This window comes from Pelophylax lessonae (genome assembly GCF_965119305.1).
Source record: "Pelophylax lessonae genome assembly, chromosome: 1".
Taxonomy (NCBI): domain Eukaryota; kingdom Metazoa; phylum Chordata; class Amphibia; order Anura; family Ranidae; genus Pelophylax; species Pelophylax lessonae.
In genome coordinates, this window is record NC_138768.1 from 260,796,035 (window position 1) to 260,815,201 (window position 19,167).

General features: G+C 42.9%; 1 protein-coding gene across 4 annotated transcripts in view; it reads left to right on the forward strand.

Moving 5' to 3' along the window:
* ARVCF (ARVCF delta catenin family member) overlaps positions 1-19,167 on the forward strand; it is a 380,287-nt gene that overhangs the window by 75,284 nt on the left and 285,836 nt on the right. The window lies entirely within an intron of this gene.

Sequence of the window (19,167 nt, forward strand, 5' to 3'; positions counted from 1 at the left end):
TTTACCACAACAAGCCTGGACTGGGGGCGGGAGAGGGGGGGCTCATAACTTTGTCTTCTAGCTCAGGGGGAGGCACAATCATCCAATCCATCCATGCATGTCTATTGTCTGTCTGTGTATACAATCCTATACTGCAACGTCTGACTGCACTCACCTAGTACCCTATAGACATAGGAGGTCATGTGTGGCCATTTACCTTGGCTAACTATTCTCATCATCCTGTATGTCATATAGAGGATAACTCTTTATTAGGTAACTATTGCATTTCACAGCTTCTAGTTTTTCATAATCCATAGGCAGTGTGCAGGAGCCAAAACTGACATCTCTTGGTTGCTATGGGTTACTGCACCTTGCACATGATTCATGTCATTGGTTGCTATGGGTTATTTTACCTTGCACATGATCCCTTCCAATGATTCATGGCATTGGTTGCTATGGGTTACTGCACCATGCACATGATCCCCTGAAAATGTTGCATGTCATTGGTTGCTATGGGTTACTGCATTGTGCACATGATCCCTGCCAATGATGCATGTCATTGGTTGCTATGGGTTACTGCATTGTGCACATGATCCCTGCCAATGATTCATGTCATTTGTTGCTATGGGTTACTGCACTGTGCACATGATGCATGTCATTGGTTGCTATGGGTTATTTTACCTTGCACATGATCCCTTCCAATGATTCATGTCATTCATTGCTATGGGTTACTGCATTGTGCACATGATCCCTGCCAATGATTCATGTCATTGGTTGCTATGGGTTATTTTACCTTGCACATGATCCCTGCCAATGATTCATGTCATTGGTTGCTATGGGTTATTTTACCTTGCACATGATCCCTTCCAATGATTCATGTCATTGGTTGCTATGGGTTATTTTACCTTGCACATGATCCCTTCCAATGATTCATGTCATTGGTTGCTATGGGTTATTTTACCTTGCACATGATCCCTTCCAATGATTCATGTCATTGGTTGCTATGGGTTATTTTACCTTGCACATGATCCCTGCCAATGATTCATGTCATTGGTTGCTATGGGTTTCTGCACCTTGCACATGATCCCTGCCAATGATTCATGTCATTGGTTGCTATGGGTTTCTGCACCTTGCACATGATCCCTGCCAATGGTGCATGTCATTGGTTGCTATGGGTTACTGCACCTTGCACATGATGCATGTCATTGGTTGCTATGGGTTACTGCACCTTGCACATGATTTAAGTCATGAGTTCGCCTTGTTTTCAGAGATCTGGTGTGAAGTACAGCCCGTGCGTCTGCTGATCTTTTCTAATCTATCTAATTGTATGGATAAATGCCTGTTCTTTGCTGGAAGTGTTAGCATTGCTTTCCACACTTCACAAAGTGGATCACAGCATTCCTGGCTGAGAAATTGCAGCTTGGGATGGGAGGGTGCCTGCTCCATCGCCTGATTTTTTAATTTCTTCTCATCCCATGAACATAAAGGATCAGAAGCAGATTTCTCCAATCCATCTTGTTTGCTGCAGATCAGTCTTCCATGGCTGTAGTACATGAGAGATTGGGTTTCATGGGCTGTCCTCAGGATTGTATCTTGTGTTTCCAGTGTCACTAAAGTCTCCGATCTGTACAGCGATATTTAAAAGTACTCGTCATCCAACCCCCCCAACCTTTTCAAATGATGTTGCTGCTCCCCCCCCCCCCCCCATAGTAGGGTGGGTTTCTGTCACCACATCCTCTTTGTAATTTAATATCTTGAAAGCCGAAGAGATTATGTGATGTTATTTCACAGATCGATATCTCCATCCGTTAGATTGCCTTTCATTTTTACTACCTAACTCATTAGTGACTTATTTATAGGATGCGCTTTTATACAGTCTGATGCGATCTAACATTTTGATATACTGAGCGCATCTTTTATTTATACCGTAGAAGCTGGTGTTGTGTGGCTATGCATCAGATGTAATGTAGTTGTTATGCAATCTATCCGTTCATGCTATAGACCTGTCTGCTGTCAGCAGTGAGATTTATGTCACCTCTTCTGACTCCCATGTATTGTAGCCACACCTGGTGCTCAGAGCTGCTTTACCTGGAGAAACACCCACTAAGCAATGGAGAACCCAGCACACATTATTTTTTTTTCATCAGTACCTTTTTTCTTTTTGCACTCCATCATTGGCAAGTTTTTTTATTTTAAAGTGATATTCTAAAATTGTAATGGAAATGATAGCAGCTTACCTTGTCATCTTCTTTAAAAGCTTGACTATTTCCTTAAATTAACCAATCCAAAGATCCCTGTGCCAGGTCCCTGTTCTCAGGTGGCTCCATTGCCTGGATTTTTTCCTTATGGAGCCACTCTTTTGTGTGTGCACCCCAAGAGAGACTCCCACCCGCTGTCAGTACAACATCTGCACATAAAGCCAGAGAAGACTGGACAGGTTGCACATTTACTGTGGCTCTTGGAATTAACTTTGGACTTTTAGTTCCAAGGAGAGGGATCTGGGGACTTTCAGAAAGTTGTGAGTGCTTCCCTACTGAAAGTTTGAGTGAAGCAGAGCAAGCTGGAGGCCAACAGTTGTAAGTGCCGGTTCACATATATGCAATGTGGGAACCCTGTGAATCCACTGCGGGTCCCCGCATCACATTCAAATCGCAGGCAGTTCACACTGCCATATGTAAATTGCTCTGGGTGTCAATACAAAGTTAACGACACCCCCAGATCAGTTTGCATATTGCAGTGCGAACTGTCAGTTCCGACATGGATCGCATAGGTGTGAACCACCATGCGATCCGATTCTGCTGCGGACCCCAAAAAAGGGTCCTGTGCATGTTGTGTCTGAATCCCATGTGAATTCAGCTAAACAAACTGTATGGCTGAACTTGCATTGCACAGACATCGCATGTGATTTTCAGAGCAGTGTACTCCGAATCACATGCGATGTCTGACCGCGCAGTAATGTACACCGGGGCTAAGTGTTCTAGACTTTTCCCAAATGAAACATATAAGATGAGATTTACTAAAACTGGTGCACACAGAATCTGGTGCAGCTGTGCATAGTAACCAATCAGCTTCTAACTTCAGCTTGTTCATTTAAACTTTGGCAGTAACCTGGAAGCTGATATTGTACTATGCACAGTTGCAGCAGTTTTTGTAAACTTCCCCCATAATGTCCTATACTAATAGCCTCCAAACTCTGGCCCTTTTCTTGCGTTTATCCAGCCCTTGGGGCCCTATTCCTCCCACCGACACCAACAATGAGGCATAACTCCATCCACTGACGCCAACAATGGGGCACTGTTTCTACCACCGACACCAACGATAGGATATAGTTACTGACCCCAGGACATTTTTCTACGTTCACTGGCCACATTCTGGTCCCTCTAAAGCACAGGTGTCAAACACAAGGCCCGCGGGCCAAATGAGGCCCCCCAGGCCATTTCATGTGGCCCTCACACCTCTCCTGCAGATGCAGCACCCCCCTTATCTCTGCCCCCACCTTGTCTCTGTAGTCAGCAGCAGAGAGGACAGAACTCCTTTGCCAAAATCCTGCACTCCTCTGTTCAGCTGCAGAAAGGCTCGTCTTTGACCACCCAGCCCCCCCCCCCCCCTTTTCAGCAGTCAGCAGCAGAGAGGATGGCAGAACTCCTCCTACAGATCCTGCACCCCTCTGTGCAGCTGCAACACCACCTTGCCTCTGCCTCCCCTGGTCTCGGCATTCAGCAGACTCTAGAACAGGCATGTCCAACCTGCGGCCCGGGGGCCGCATGCGGCCCAGAACGGCAGGCAATGCGGCCCACTGTCCCCTGACAATTTTTTATTTATTTTTTGCTGGGGAGGAAGGAAGTTGGGTCGGGGGCACGGCCACAGCAACTTCGAACTAACTGTAGGCAGAGGCTGCCTCGGAAGGGATCATCCTCTAGTTGTGTTAAATTAGTGCTGGGGGGGGGGTGTGGGCAGCGCGGAAAGGGCGCGGCTGCGTTTTATTACTTGTATACCTTAACTATAGTATATATTTTATATGCGGGCCGAGAAAATTTCTCTACACTCAATGTGGCCCAGAGAAGCCAAAAGGTTGGACACCCATGCTCTAGAAGCTGACTCCAGCCCTTCCCTGGTTCTCCTCCAGACCCTGTACTTCTTCCCAGATCCGCCCGCATCTTCTTCCTGGCAGCAGCATGAGGTAGGGGGTGCATTGTGATGTAAGGAAGGGTAAGTGACTCTTGACTTCTGATGGTGGGGGGCTCTTGAAATCTCATGTAAGGGTGTAATGGGGAGTGGAGTGCTCTGGACATCTAATCCTACAGATATAACTGGCCCTTTGAGAGCAACCATAATGCTGATGCGGCCCACAATGAAAATGGTTTTGACACCCCTGCTCTAAAGTCTGGAGGATAGTAAACTGGACCTTTTTTTGTTTAGAAAGTCTGGAGACCCCTGTCCTATGCTCAGCTGGCCCATACTGATTTAAAGGAAAAGTACAGCCAAAGCTCCATTTGACTGTAATGCACTCCCGTGACCTGTTTTCAGCAGTCAGCGCGCTGAAGCCTCCTGTCAGCTGACGTCACAGAGCCAGTTCAGGCTTGGGAAAGATCGCAACCATAAGGTCGGGATCTGTCCACGTGCCTGGAGCGGCACCTGAGAGCCTGAGCCGGCTGCTCCCACCCTCTCCACAGCCAAATGCTCCAGTGAGTGGGGAGGGGGCAAAGCAGAGAGCCAGTGGCTGACATTCACCAGCTCTTTGCATAGGCCATAGGGATTACTGAGAACGGAGCAATCAGCGGTGTTTGATCGCTTCGTTCTCTGTTCTCGAGCTACATTCCTGTAGTTCTCTTTTTAATTCTAACAAAACATTGGCTTTGGTTTCACTACTTTGGTTTATCTAAAGCATAACCTTTTGGTGCTAAGGTTGTGTCTGTCTATATATTGGTTTTAGCAGTTGGATGTGTATAGAACATGCAGTACATTTTTGTGCTATATACATTCTGTACCTCCTCCACCTTTCTAGTGATGAAGATTCTATCATGTCTGTTGGGCAGAAGTGGGGCCTTGAGAAGCTGTAATGTGAACCTCTCCACTACAGTTTGACATGGCTATTGTGTAGGTGTAATCAGGGACAGATCACATGGGGTGTCCTGAGCTAGGGGAGTTGTAGAAGTATGGTTCAGTTTATTCAGCAGAAGTCTACTTGGGATTGGTTCTGAGTCGCTGCATTCTAGACTTCTGTTTCCATAACCCCTTTTATAGAGGCCCAGGGATAGTTTTGGTTATCACAGAATAAGCTTTTTGAATGTATGTGTGAATCTAGCTTGCATTGCTGTTTAACTGCTAATTGCAAACTATTTTACAGTTCCTTAGTTGTTAGAGACACTGCAGTCAATATTAAAAATAAAATACAGATGCATACAGTGTACACACAGGGGTTGATTTACTAAAACTAGAGAGTGCAAAATCTGGTGCAGCTCTGCATAGAAACCAAGCTTCGGGTTTTTTTTTTTTTTGTTGTTTTTTTGGTCAAAGCTTAAAGTGGAACTATAGGCAAAACTTATAACCCCTGTCAGACTATTATTACTATTTTTTACCATCAGTGTCCCATTGTGGACTTCCTGTCTTATAGTCAAACCAGGAAGTGAGAGAAAATCCCTGCAAATTAGGGGAATTCCTTGGGGACCCGCATGTCTCCAGAACTAGTGTCCCCATTGGAAGATTTTCCCTTTATTAAAGCAGAAGTAAAGTCTTTTTTTTCCCCCTAAGGCCTCCCAGGTGGGTTATGCCATAATTTTACTAGTATGCACAGCATATTAGCACATTATGGTAGACTTACCTTTTCATATGGTGTTCTCCCAGCACAGCGCTGGGACCGATCCAGCGGGCCCCCGAGGCTTTCATTTTTTCGCCCGGTCTTCCTTTCTGGGACCCATGCCTTCAGCAACTTGATAGGCTAGGCCGCGATGATGCCACTCTGGCACATGCGCATGGGAGTCACATTACCGCGGCACCAATTGGGGGCCCTAAATGTACGCTGAGCTGTGCATGCGTGGCTCAGTAAACATGACAGCTGACAGGCAGAAGAGACCAATAGGATCTCAATACCCTGCCTGTCAGTCACTTTAATAAAAAAAAAAAAAAAGTTTACTTCCTCTTTAATGTTCTTGGGACAACTCAGAATTCAGGATTTTATTTATTTTTTTAAATAACTTTCAATGATAATTATAAATGGGACAAATAGTGAGGGTGAATTCCCTCAATGGGGGCACAGACTGCAGTCCCACTCCAATCCATCCAAAACTAAAAAAAATTTTTTTGCCTTTAGTTATACTTTGAACAAGCTATAGTTACAAGCTGATTGGCTGCCATGCAGAGCTGCACCCGATTTTACACTCTTCAGCTTTAGTAAATAGACCCCACAGTGTACCTGTTCTGGACTTCAGTCTTTCCTAGCTGTTATGTACCAAATCCAGCCCACTCCTTGTGTTGGTTATTTGGAGAATTGTGAACCTCTGCTTGTAATGCAAGAGAGAAATTCCAAAATCCACCCACTGCAGCCTCCTTGTATTTCCCATACAGAAAGCCTATTAGTACTAAAGCTGGCCGTATACTAATAGAATTTCAGATGAATGTTAGGATGAAAATTTTGATCAGAACATCCTTTCTTGTCATCTGAGTTATTTGAAAACCCTTAAAATTTAATCCAGACCTGCTATTTAAATGTAATCCCAGATTGTTTGTACATGCTGGGCATTCTTTCCTACAGAAACCAAAGGGTGCATGTATAATACGTGAGCACTATTCAGTTTTCTGAGTTCAGAGTTCTGTGAGCTCAGAATGGCATGATGCTCCCTTGACGGGTGTGCCCATGATGGCCTAGGCTCACAGGAAGGGGCAGATTGGCACAGTCCTTCATTGGTGACACTGCTAGTGGAGAGAGGGTGAGTAATGTGTGTCATTTTTGACTGCAGGGGATTTGTAGGAGAATACTAAGAATTAACTGGAGCTCTGCCTTTCTGTAGGTACATTCTTGGTGACCCTGTAACGTGCCTTCTAGATTTTGTCTACGGTGTATTACAACAAATTTCCTGAACTTCCTCATTTTTGCACATCACAAGTTTTGATGGATGGGGGCCCTTATCTCACTGACTTGGGGGCCCTTATCTCACTGACTTGGGGGCCCTTATCTCACTGACTTGGGGGCCCTTATCTCACTGACTTGGGGGCCCGGTGGACTCAGATTTGCTCAGCAGGGATCGATTTGCTGAGCAAGCAGATGACAGGTCTGTCTCCGCTCACTGTGCAGGGAGGGACCTGTCAGAGTCCCGTTCTCTTTTTATGGGAGATCGGAGAAAAAAGGCCGATCCGATCCTCCAGACAGATGGAAAATAGGGTTACCATCCGTCTGGATTTCACAGACAGGATCAGATCGGATAGCAGCGGGTATGTCACCGCTGACATCTGCTGCTCCATAGAGGTGCATGGAATGTCCGATGAGGTCTGCCTGAAAAACTGGCAGGCCGACCTGATCAGAATGCCCGTGGGAAAAGGGCCTTACTGCTTTCATAAGTTGCTGTTTTTGGATGTGGCTTTAGATAGGGTTGCACTGACACTGAGTATTTTCACAAGTACTCATACTCGGGGAAAATGCTCCGAAACTGATACCTTTTCAGGTGTGATTTTTGGGTCCCCACAAAATGAATGGGCTCAAATTGCACTGCCAAGAATCGCGTGTGATTTGAACAGGAATGCGGTACGATTACTGTCTGAATCACATTCTGTTTTCCGCACCACTTCTGTGTGAACCCAAGCTTGTCATAGTGATTTCAGCCTGGGTTTACAGCAGAGCGGTGCTGGAAATTTGGACAGGAATCGTACCGCATTACTGTTCAAAATGCATGTGATTTTTTTTTTTTTTTTTTTTTTTTTTTGCAGTGCGATTGAACCTGTTCATTTTGCATGGGCTCAAATCGCACTGCAAATTCCTGTATTTGTACTCTTTTTTTTTTTGTTTGACAAACAGTATTGGTGCACCTCTGGTTTTAGATACTCCTGATTTTCAGTTTTGGGTGCTCTGCACACCGCTGAGCAGCAGAAGGATTGGCTTTGGTGCCTATTTTGTTTTGGTCTGTACATGTTGAATCATTAAATAGTTAAGCTCATGCCAGAGGGGGTTTTGGACAGCAGGGTTTCACTATTTAGTACTGCAGTAAAGTGTTTGCTTATTTGTGATAAGGATCCCTTTGCATTCTTCTGTGCCTCTAACCAGTGAACAGTTTGCATACCATAAATGTCATTGTCAGTCTGGAGCACAGTCTGAAATCAGCTTGGGACTATTTCTACCTACTGAATGGCGTGCAACTCATTTCACGCACCTTAGTGGTAATTGAAACTTTTCCATATGTTACAACTTGTAGATTTCAGCGTCTGTACTCAGTATGTCTAAGCTGTGTCAGGGAAAATACATGATCTCATTGCGCTGCAGTTTGTTTGTTTCCATTATGCTCTGATATCTTCAGCAGGTAGGAGCGCTGTGCTTTTTTTAAATTAGTAGGGTGTGTCGGGTGAATGAGCCTGAACTGGGCGTCAATTGAAATGCAGGTTTACTTGTATGGACAAAGAAAATAATACATCTAATTGATAATGGCACAATGCACTTGGCTGATATTTCCGTCTTGGAGTCTAGATGAAAATTATTGATCTCTTTAAATGTAGTTCATGTCCCCTGTGTTTTGTCCTCACAGATGGGAGCTTGATCTAGACGGATGAGTTATGTAGCTTAACTTTTTGGCTTCTGCTGTCTTTGTTCACTTTTTTTAAAATGTCGCTAATAAGATTTGTTGTTTTGGTTTTCACAGTAATGTCTTTAAAATTTCCTCTACAAAGCAAGGCATTTCAGTTTTTACTGAATTTTTTTTTTTTTTTTTTTTTTCTGCAGGTAAAGGTAGACATACCTGCTACTATATTTTCAGAAATATCGGACATATATTCTAATGTGTATCAGTACAGTATTTGAAAAATTCTCCTACCACACGATAATGTATAGGAAGTTGATCATGTTTACTGTATAATTCAAGTAAGACCGCCTTGACTTTTCCAGTAGTAGTTTGGTTATTTGTTCCATGATGGTAAGGGAACAAAGAGGCTCAAACTTTCTTAAGGTTTCTAGTTTAGCTGGACAGTCCAATGGCTGTCTCTTTGGACCAACTTGCTCATGGTCCAATGGACACTGAAAAGGAGTTTAGTGCACCTTACCATATCATGTAGCTCCTTGCGTTGTCAGAAGGGGGGAGTTGAAGTGAGGATTCTTTAGCAACTTTACTTGGAAGAAAAGTTTTGTAAATAATGTCTTTACAAAAGAGAGAACCTGTGACATTAGAGACTACCTTCTTGTGAAAATACTTCAGCCATGTTGCATGTAAAACAGGGGTCTCCCAACTTTCTAAACAAAGAACTGGTTGACTGTCCAAACTTTAGGGGGGCCTGGCTGGCCATCAGGAGTACAAAATTTCCCGATGTCAGTAGGAGGAATTGTGCCCATCATTTGGATGCCATTGGGCCCCATTGTTGGTGTCCATTGGGAGGAATTGTGCCCCATTGTTGGTGTCCATTGGGAGGAATTGTGCCCCATTGTTGGTGTCCATTGGGAGGAATTGTGCCCCATTGTTGGTGTCCATTGAGAGGAATTGTGCCCCATTGTTGGTGTCCATTGAGAGGAATTGTGCATCATTGTTGGTGTCCATTGGGAGGAATTGTGCATCATTGTTGGTGTCCATTGGGAGGAATTGTGCCCCCATCGTTGGTGTCCATGGGGAGGAATTGTGCCCCCATCGTTGGTGTCCATGGGAAGGAATTGTGCCCCCATCGTTGGTGTCCATGGGGAGGAATTGTGCCCCATTGTTGGTGTCCATTGGGAGTAACTGTAAAATAGCACCCCAGGGGCTGGATAAAAGCAAGCAAAGGGCCACATCTTGCTCCCGTTCAGCGTTTGGAGACCACTGATGTAAAATCTCTCCAAAAAACTGTCTTTTTTTTATTGACATAATTAGTTCCATGTTTACAAACTTAAGGCCTATACACACAATCAGAAAATTGTACAAAAAATTACCGCTTTTTGAAGCGATCGTACGATAATCTGATCGTTAGTACACAGCTTTTATCTAACTATCTTAGTTGTTAACTTTATCTTTATCTAACACAACTTTTTGTCATACGATGCCAAATTTTTACAATTTTTGTTTAATCAGTACAGTTTTCATTCGAAAATACATTGACCCATTACATCAATTTTGAATTTTTATTTTGTTGTACGAGAATTTTCCAACTTTAGGAATGCCTTCATTTTAGATAAGAGAGTAGCATGCAAAAAAAAAAAAAAAGAAACGGATGATCATTTATTCAATAATCTCATCCTGTGTACCAGGCTTTAGTTGTGTTTTGCTTAAGGCATGGCATTCCACCACCTTTTGACTGATAACACCTTCCTCTGACAGCCTATTTATCTTTAAAAGCTGACCCTTCTTTAGCCAGGCTGACCTTTGCAGGAGTCAGATGTGTTTTGTGATGCCAATAAGCCAGTAATTGTACTATTTAATGGCATAAGAATACCTCCACAACACTTCAATGGTTTTGGCTTGTTGCAACAATTCTTAATCCAACATTCGAAGTCTACGTTTCTGGTGTGTTGTGTGTGTGTGTTGTGTGTGTGTGTGTGTGTGTGGCTGTTTTGTAAAAAGAAGAAGGAAAAAAAAAAAAGATTTTTAACTCCAACGCACTGCGTCTGCCAAAATTGTGTGGTGGTTTTTTTTTTTTCTTTTTGTGTGTCCCTATCCAAGAGTATTCCCTGTACTTTCCCAGAGAAATGTGTTTGGGTTGAAGTTTGAATTGCTGTGTGGGCTTCCGCACGCTGTATAAAAACTTCTCATTGTCTATTCACAAGAGACTGTGAAAGCAAGGCTCCTATCATTGCACTCTGGATGAGTAAATAATGCAATAGTGGTCCTGCTAAGAGATGAGGTCCGACTCCTGTTCGCTTGGTTGGAGAGTCTGCGTACACTGGAGGTGAATTAGATAGTAAGCTCCCAAGAGGGCAAGGACTGAGGTGACTGTTCTGTGCTCTCTAGCTGCCACTGTGGAAATGTTTTCTTTAAAGTGTGTGTGTGTGTGTGTGTGTGTGTGTGTGTGTGTGTAAAAACCCAAACCCAGCATTCCCAGTTTTTTATTTTTTTTTTTAAATTTGGGGTTGTACCTGTTAATCCTGCCAGAAATCTAGTGCTGTGCTGTGTAAACTGCAAATATTTATTTCACTAATTTTAAAATGCAAATCAAATTTATAACTTTTTTGAAATGTGTTTTTTCTGGATATTTTTGTTGCTATTCTGTCTCTCCCTGTTAAAATAAACCTACCATTAAAATTATAGACTGATCATTTTCTTTGTCAGTGGGCAAATGTACAAAATCAGCACTGGATCAAATACTTTTTTTTTCTTCCCACTGTGGGCCTGCTGTCCACATGTCTGATCTTCCAGAGTGGGTCATTTCTCTGTGCCGTTTATTTCAGGAAAGACTAGTTGGAATCCTCAGACATGGATTAAGAAGGCTGGAGAGAATTAGATTTGGGAGTGATATTTAGATCAGCTATGGGGGTTCAGAGGTCGACTGTTAATCCTAATTATCTGTGCTTTTGTCACTCCAGCCCCCCTTTTTATGGGTAATGCTTCTTAATAAAACATCATGTAAAGCAGGGTTCTCCAAACTATGGCCCTCCAGTTGTTTAGGAACTACAATTTCCATCATGCCTGTGAATGTTGGTTTTACAATGCCTCATGGGATGTGTAGTTTCTCAACAGCTGGAGGGCTGTAGTTCGGGGATAGTTGCATAGTAGTTGAGGTTGAATAAAGACAATAGTCCATCCAGTTCAACCTATGTAGGTGTGTATGGCTGTAATCATCTCTCATACCCCTGAATGTTCTGATCCTTGAGATGTACATCCAAGAGTCTTTTGAAAGTAGCCATACTTCCTGCAGAAACTACCTCTTGTGGTAGAGAATTCCACAATCTTGTAGCCCTAACAGTAAATAAACGCTTCTCCTCTAATCGCATTGTATGCCCTCGTGACCTCATGCAATCCTTTCAACTCAATAGATTTTTTTTCTATGCTGAGGTCACCATTGAGGTATTTATAAATTGCTATCATGTCCCCTCTCAGGCGTCTCTTCTCCAGGGAGAATAAATCAAGCGATTTGTAAACGCTCTTCATAATTAAGGTCCTCCAATCCCCTAATTAGTTTTGTTGCCCTTCTCTGGACTCCAACTCCAACACATCCCTCCTGAGGACTGGCGACCAGAACTGGACAGAATACTCCAGATGCAGAGTTTTTTATAAAGTGGTAGGATTATAGTTTTATCTCTGGAATACATCCCTTTCTTTATGCATGCTAATATTCTGCCGGCTTCGGCAGCTGCTGCTTGACATTGCATGCTATTGCTTAGTCTATCCTCTACCAAGACTCCCAGATCTTTCTCCATTTTTGATTCCCCCAAAGGTCCCCCCCCCCCCCCCCCCCAAAGTATATTTTGCTTTTATGTTTTTAGTCCCCAAGTGCAAAACCTTACACTTCTCTACATTAAACCTCATTTGCCAGGTCGTTGCCCACTCTGTTATTTTGTTCAGGTCATTCTGTAGGATATCTGCTTCATGCTGTGCAGTTATTGCCTTGCCCAATTTTGTGTCATCTGCAAAAACTGATATAGAACTACTTATCCCGTCCTCAATGCTGTTTATGAATAAATTGAACAAGGTTGGTCCCAGGACTAAGCCTTGGGGGACCCCACCACCTCAGACCAGTCTGAGTATGCGCTATTTATTACCACCCTTTGGACACGCCCTTTTAGCCAGTTCCGTATCCAAGAGCAAACCTTGCGGTCGATGCCTGCAGACCTTATTTTATAAATTAAGCGCTTGTGGGGAACTATATCCAAGGCCTTGGCGAAATCCAGGTACACCACATCCACTGGTCTGCCCCTGTCTAGCTCACAGCTCACCTCCTCGTGGAATGTTAAGAGATTGGTTTGACAAGAACGCCCATTTGTAAACCCGTGCTGATTACTGCTGATGATGTTGTTGTCTTTAGCAAACTCTACAATATAGTCCCTTCTCATCCCCTCCAGAAGTTTACATACTATCGATGTCAGACTGACCGGCCTATAATTTCCCGGGACATGCCTCTGCCCTTTTTTTGAATATCGGTATCACGTTAGCTTTCCTCCAATCCCCTGGTACATTTCCTGTCATAATACTGTCAGCAAAGATCAGGAACAGTGGTCTAGATATAGTTTTTACTAAGTTCTTTGAGTACTCTCTGATGTACGCAATCCGGGCCTGGTGATTTGTTTGTGTTAAGTTTATCCAGCCTTTCCCTGATTTCACTCTCTGTTAGCCATAGTGGCAAGTCCTGTGTATTACTACTAACCATACAGTCATGGTCAGTGTACCCCTCCTTTTCCTGTGTAACGACAAAGAAAAAAGCGTTCAGCGCGGTTGCTTTTTCAGTGTTCTCTGTAACCATCCTCCCATCATCGTTAATTATGTGTGCAATATGCTCTGCCCTTGTTTTTTTGCTGTTGATGTATTTTAAAGAATTTATTTGGGTTCTTTTTACTATTGTCTGCTATTTGTCTCTCAAAGTTGATTTTAGCCATTTTGATTTTGTATTTACTTTTCTTATTTGCCTCCTTGTATTGCTCGAAAGCCGATACTGTGCCCTCTGATTTATATTTCTTGAAGGACATTTTTTTACCCCTGCTGTAGACTAATGCAGCCTTTTTCAACCTGGGTGCCTTGGCAATGCCTAAAAATTGCCCCAAAATTGTTTACAAGATGGCGTGTGGATGAAGGCTGTCTTTTTAGTTACACTAAGTCACTGGTTTTCATTATGCACCATTATAATCTTCTAGCTGCCAGCGTCCTAACGACCAATGGCATCATCAGTTGAAAAGGAGGATGTCCGCCACCTGCATAGCATCCTTGTTTTGCCCCTCTTTGCCTCTCTCCATCAGCGTTGGGGTCACATTAGTTGAGTGATGTGATTTTTGAACGAGCCCAAACTGTATATCATTGGTATAAATAACCCACATCTCGAATAATGTAGAAAGAAGGGAGGAGAACCACAGTTCAGTCACTCCATTCAAATGTGGAGGAGGGGATTTTTCAGGGTATAATAACCAAATATACGTCATTGTTACAGACCTGTTGGACATAAAAAATCTTTTTTTTTTTTTTTTTTTTAAATCTTTATTTTAAAAAAAAAAACTTTGGTTGTCTTACTTGGTCTTGTGGATGTTGCTGCGTTTATGTAAAACTAGAATAGCTTTAACTTTTTTGAATGGGGTGCCTGGAGACTGTCCAAAAGGTAGAGAAACGTTGGACTATTGCTTTTGTTTGGAGGGGTAGAAGCTCTGATATTCCCCATAGTAACCCTGTTGGTCTATTATCATTTTTGTCACATTGCTTCCAGTTGTAAAGAAACATGAATTTGTTCTGGTAAGTTTCTAATTAGGTCATATGTAGTAAGTTTGCCAAGGAGTCTGTGCTCTAACATCCGGTGTACTGGATACTTGGGAGAAAATGTTTATTGGCATGGGCAACATATTTGTATTGGCACCTTCCGGCCATCTCCCAGTGCCAAGAATTTTAATTACTGTAGGGGGTACAAGACAATGGAGTAAAGCAAGCCATGATTTAATCTACATGTACAAATGTCTTTCATCTAGATAGCTGGTGTATATTAACACTTTGTGGAAATGACATCAGCCTTCAAGAACTTGCTGAATGTTTGCTAGCGGGGCACTGCTAGGTCACACCATGAAGGCCTGCTTCTCTCCAAAGGATTTTCTTCTATGTCCAGTTTAATTTTCAGCACCAACCTTCTTTTTAGTCTTGTATAGGCTTCTCTCCTGTAAAGTATAGGCTTCTCTCCTGTAAAGAAATGTATTACTCTGATTTCACTGCACACTGTGAGCTTCTCAGCAGTGTTAATTTTGGCAGCAAATTTCAATTTAGTTTTAGTCTTAGGACTAAAATGCCATTTTACTTTTAGTCCCATTTTAGTCTTCTGCAAGTGTTTTAGTCGTATTTAGTCGACTAAAACTCCAGTACATTTTAGTTGACTAAAACTCATTTTAGTCATGTAAATGGTCATGGTCAGGTCAGAAAGGAGGCCTGTAATGCTGCTGCCTGCAGTCAGTGCAGTGAGTGTACACAGTGCTGCTCAGAGTGCTGGATGGGGGGTCTCAGGTTTAAGGGTGGTCTCTGGTCTGACTCTGAACTGAAGTTGTTGAACAGGATGGGCCGGGCGGGCCTCAGCGGCCTATATGCACGCGCACACAGTCCTGGATGGATGGCGGAATCGGATGCCAGTGGTGACTGGTGAGTGGTCTGAGGGGACTCCGGGAGGCCGTAATAGCTGGCCTGGCTGTTAACTCACAGTGGGTGCTCTGCTCTGGATGTGGTGGTGGCCGGGTGCCAGTGCCGTGTAATGAGTTGGGCCTGGCGCGTCTGGCTGTAGTGCTGCAGCTGCAGTGCTCTGGTGAGGTCAGGTGACTGGTCTCGAATCGACTCTCTTGTAGTAATCCACTCCTCACATCGGACGTCACAGGGAACGCCACGCCAGACGCCACACAGGCGGAGCTCCGTGAAAACCGAAAGTTGGATAAACGTCCCTGCCTCACATTCTCGTTGAGTTTTCGTTTGTTAACGAAAACAGATTTGATTTACGTCATAGTTGTCGTCATTTGACAAAAATGTGCTATACTTTGCATCTCGTTTTCGTCAGTTGAAAAATGCCGGTGACTAAAACGTTTTCGTTGACGAAATTAACACTGCTGTAACTTCATTGGCTGTAATGTCATTGCATATATTACCTGAATATATTACCAACATTAAATATTAGGGAAAAATTAAGAAAAGCCTTTTTCTTAATTGTTTAGTTTTCAGCAGCTTAGTAGATGCTCCTTATGCGTATGCGGTGGTGCAATACATGTTTAAACTTTAATGTGCTATTATTACATGCTCTGGATGGAATTGTGATGCCGATATAGAAATGGCCAGCAGAGGAGTGTTAATTTTGATGTCAATTTTTTATTTAGTTTTAGTCGTATTTTAGTCATCTGAATTGTTTTAGTCGTATTTTAGTAGACTAAAATTGTGTTTAATTTAGTCTACGAAAACGTTTTAGTCGATGAAATTAACACTGCTTCTCAGAAGATGCAGCAATTTAGATGTAGTCTACATAATTTCCTGGGGCGGAAGAATTCCTGCATCTTTTATCCCATTCCTCCTGAGCCTTACTGTCTGACCCTCCTATTTTATTCACTGTTTATTTTTTTTTAGGTAAATTCAGCATTGCCTGTGGTATTGCCTTGAGCCATTTTTCAGCAATTGAGTGGAAACGCTAGCCCAGCTGAAAGCTGTTTAGAGGGGTGCTGAGGAAGGGTCCTGTAATGTTTTCAGGAAGCTATAGATTGCATCCTGTGAGTTCCTTCCACCATCCTTGATCTATCTGCACTGCATAGAAAACCACTGAGGCCCAGTGATGATATCGCCGGGTCTAAAATAATGTATATTATGAGAATAGGTTTAATTTAAACATTTCATTAAAGAAGGGGCACACTGGGAACCGAGGCAGGCAAAATACAAGCAGAATTAACTTCAGGTTTAACAGCTTTACCAGTAAAATATACGTTCTTCGTTTTGACTATCAGATCAGAAGATATTTAAAACCAAGGTGTCATGGCAGGGAGCAGTATTTTCCCACACGGTGGGCTTTCTTCTGTCTAATAATCCTATAGAGGAAAAAAAAATGCTGCTTGTTATTTTCTTGTCTGCTTTTTACTTGCCTGTTCTGGCGTTTTCCATAGACATGGGCCCCACAGTGGTATTCTATAAATATTAAATATCTTTGTACAGCTATGGGAACATTTATTTATTTATTTTAACCTAGGTGTTAAGTATTCGATTTATCACTTAGAGGCACCAAAATAAAGTGTAAAACTGGCCCTCGGCCATCCAGGTACCAGCTTGCAAGGTTTGGGGGCCTCCAAAATCCAGAATTCTCTGTAATGCAACCATCTTCCATAGTCACTGGCTCTGGACCATGTCCGTCCACCTTTTTCTATTAGCCTAGCACTGATAAGCAGCCTTACTAGCCAAATTATAGAGTATGTAAACGCAGACCATGATCTCCTCATTTGGTTGCTCTTGGTTTTGTGTGTGTGTGTGATCGCATATCAGTATTTTGACACAAATCTGTTACTGAACATGTAAATCTTTATTAACATTAAGGGCTCGTTCTTCACACCTTAACTGCATGAAAACTGATAGGAAAACTGCACTTGCAGGAACATCAGTTTCACATCATCTGATTGTGAATGATGCATAAACTGCTGCAGTAGTGCACTCACTCACTGGAATAATTTGAAGTCACTACTGCAGTGCAGTCAGTGTAAAACTGCTAGAAAAAAAGCTAGACAGTGGATTGGAGTCAGTGGGCTACCGCTGCAGTAGTGCACTCACTGCAATGATTTTAAATCACTAGTGCAGTCAGTGCAAAACTGCTAGAAAAAAAGCTAGACAACAGCACAGCTATCCAGTGGATTTTACTGGAGTCGGTGGACTACTGCTGTAGTAGTGCACTCACTGCAACTACTGCTGTCAGTGCAAAACACTGCTAGAAAAAAAGCTAGATACCAGCTAGACAGTGGATTTGGAGGGGAAACTAGTACTACTACACTTTTTAATACTCCCAGTTAAGTAGAACAATCTTATAATGCAGAAAGCATAACATTTCAGCATGTCCATGGTCACCTGTTAAACGGCTTCTGTTTTGTTCATATAATGCTGCCACTTCATTAACATGCTCACTTGGTACAGGAGGAGAGGAGGACAGAGGAGCAGAGAGAGAGAGGTATCTTCTAGCTTGGGAAGCAAGTCATTTGTAGCGTGCCTCATTTCTCTTTCCACCACTGAAAAGGATCACGACTTCTTCTGTCAATTACTGGTTCCTTCAAATAGAGATGAAGTTCATTTTGGCAGATTCAGAAGAAATTGAATCCTCCGCATGAGGCCCCAATAAAACACTGACAATGTCCTGATCAATTTGACCACGATGAAGAAGATTCTTTTCTGTTCCTTGACGTATTTGTGTACATTTTTCTGTTTTTGCAGCATGCTGCTCTTTAGGATTCTAAAAATGCTGTTCTGGACTTGCCTTTTCGGCAGGAACCTCCTGTTGAATATCTTCTGTCAGCCATTGTTTTGCCTTGACCAATACAGAAAGCATGGTTCTTGTATCGAGGATTCAAAAGTCTTGCAAGCACAACGTTTTTAATTTCTTCATGCTTCTCAAAACCTATATCAGTCAAAGCTCTTTGGCTTGACAGACCATCATTTGAAGTTTGGAGGGTGTTGTGTGTCATGACACTGAGGTCTGACATATCAGCAAGCCTCATTCCTTTCCGCATGTTTGCTCCACTGTCTCGAAGTAGCACAAGCATCACTCCATCTTTGTGTAGAAGTATACTCAAATATATATCGTCCCTTGGAACATATACAATGGTATAAGTAGCGCAGGTATAATTGAGGAGAAATGACGTAGTTAAAACCTGTCACATCTTATTATAGTCCTTAAACGTCCATCAGTGGCAAAATTTCAAAACAAGGGGTTAATTCCTCCAGCAATAGTCCAATCCACCAAGTGAGAAACACCACCAAGTGTTGGGGTCACCACTGCTCTACACCTCCACCGATGTGATAATGGGGGGAATGGCAACTCGCCAGAAGCTGTGGCCCACCTATTTGCATAGGACAGGCAAACAAGCTGTTGTAACACAAATCCCACTCAGGAGCGATTACTGCTGCTATTACTGGATTTCAATCTCGGGTAGTCACGTGTCTCCCTTCTCCTCCCGATAATTGCTCAAATGGTGAACATAGGGGGAAAGAAGGAACCGCACTAGTGTGATATTGTTTCACCCATCAGATAATTTATTCAAAAAAACCCCAATACAAATGTACTCACAAACGCATTAAAACCATATGCCTTCAATATCCTAGTAGATATCAGTGCTACGGGTACCGTGGTATGCTGTGTCGATCCTGCTCACCCTCTCCACGCTGGTGTCTCGGATCTCCAAAGCTGCCGCTC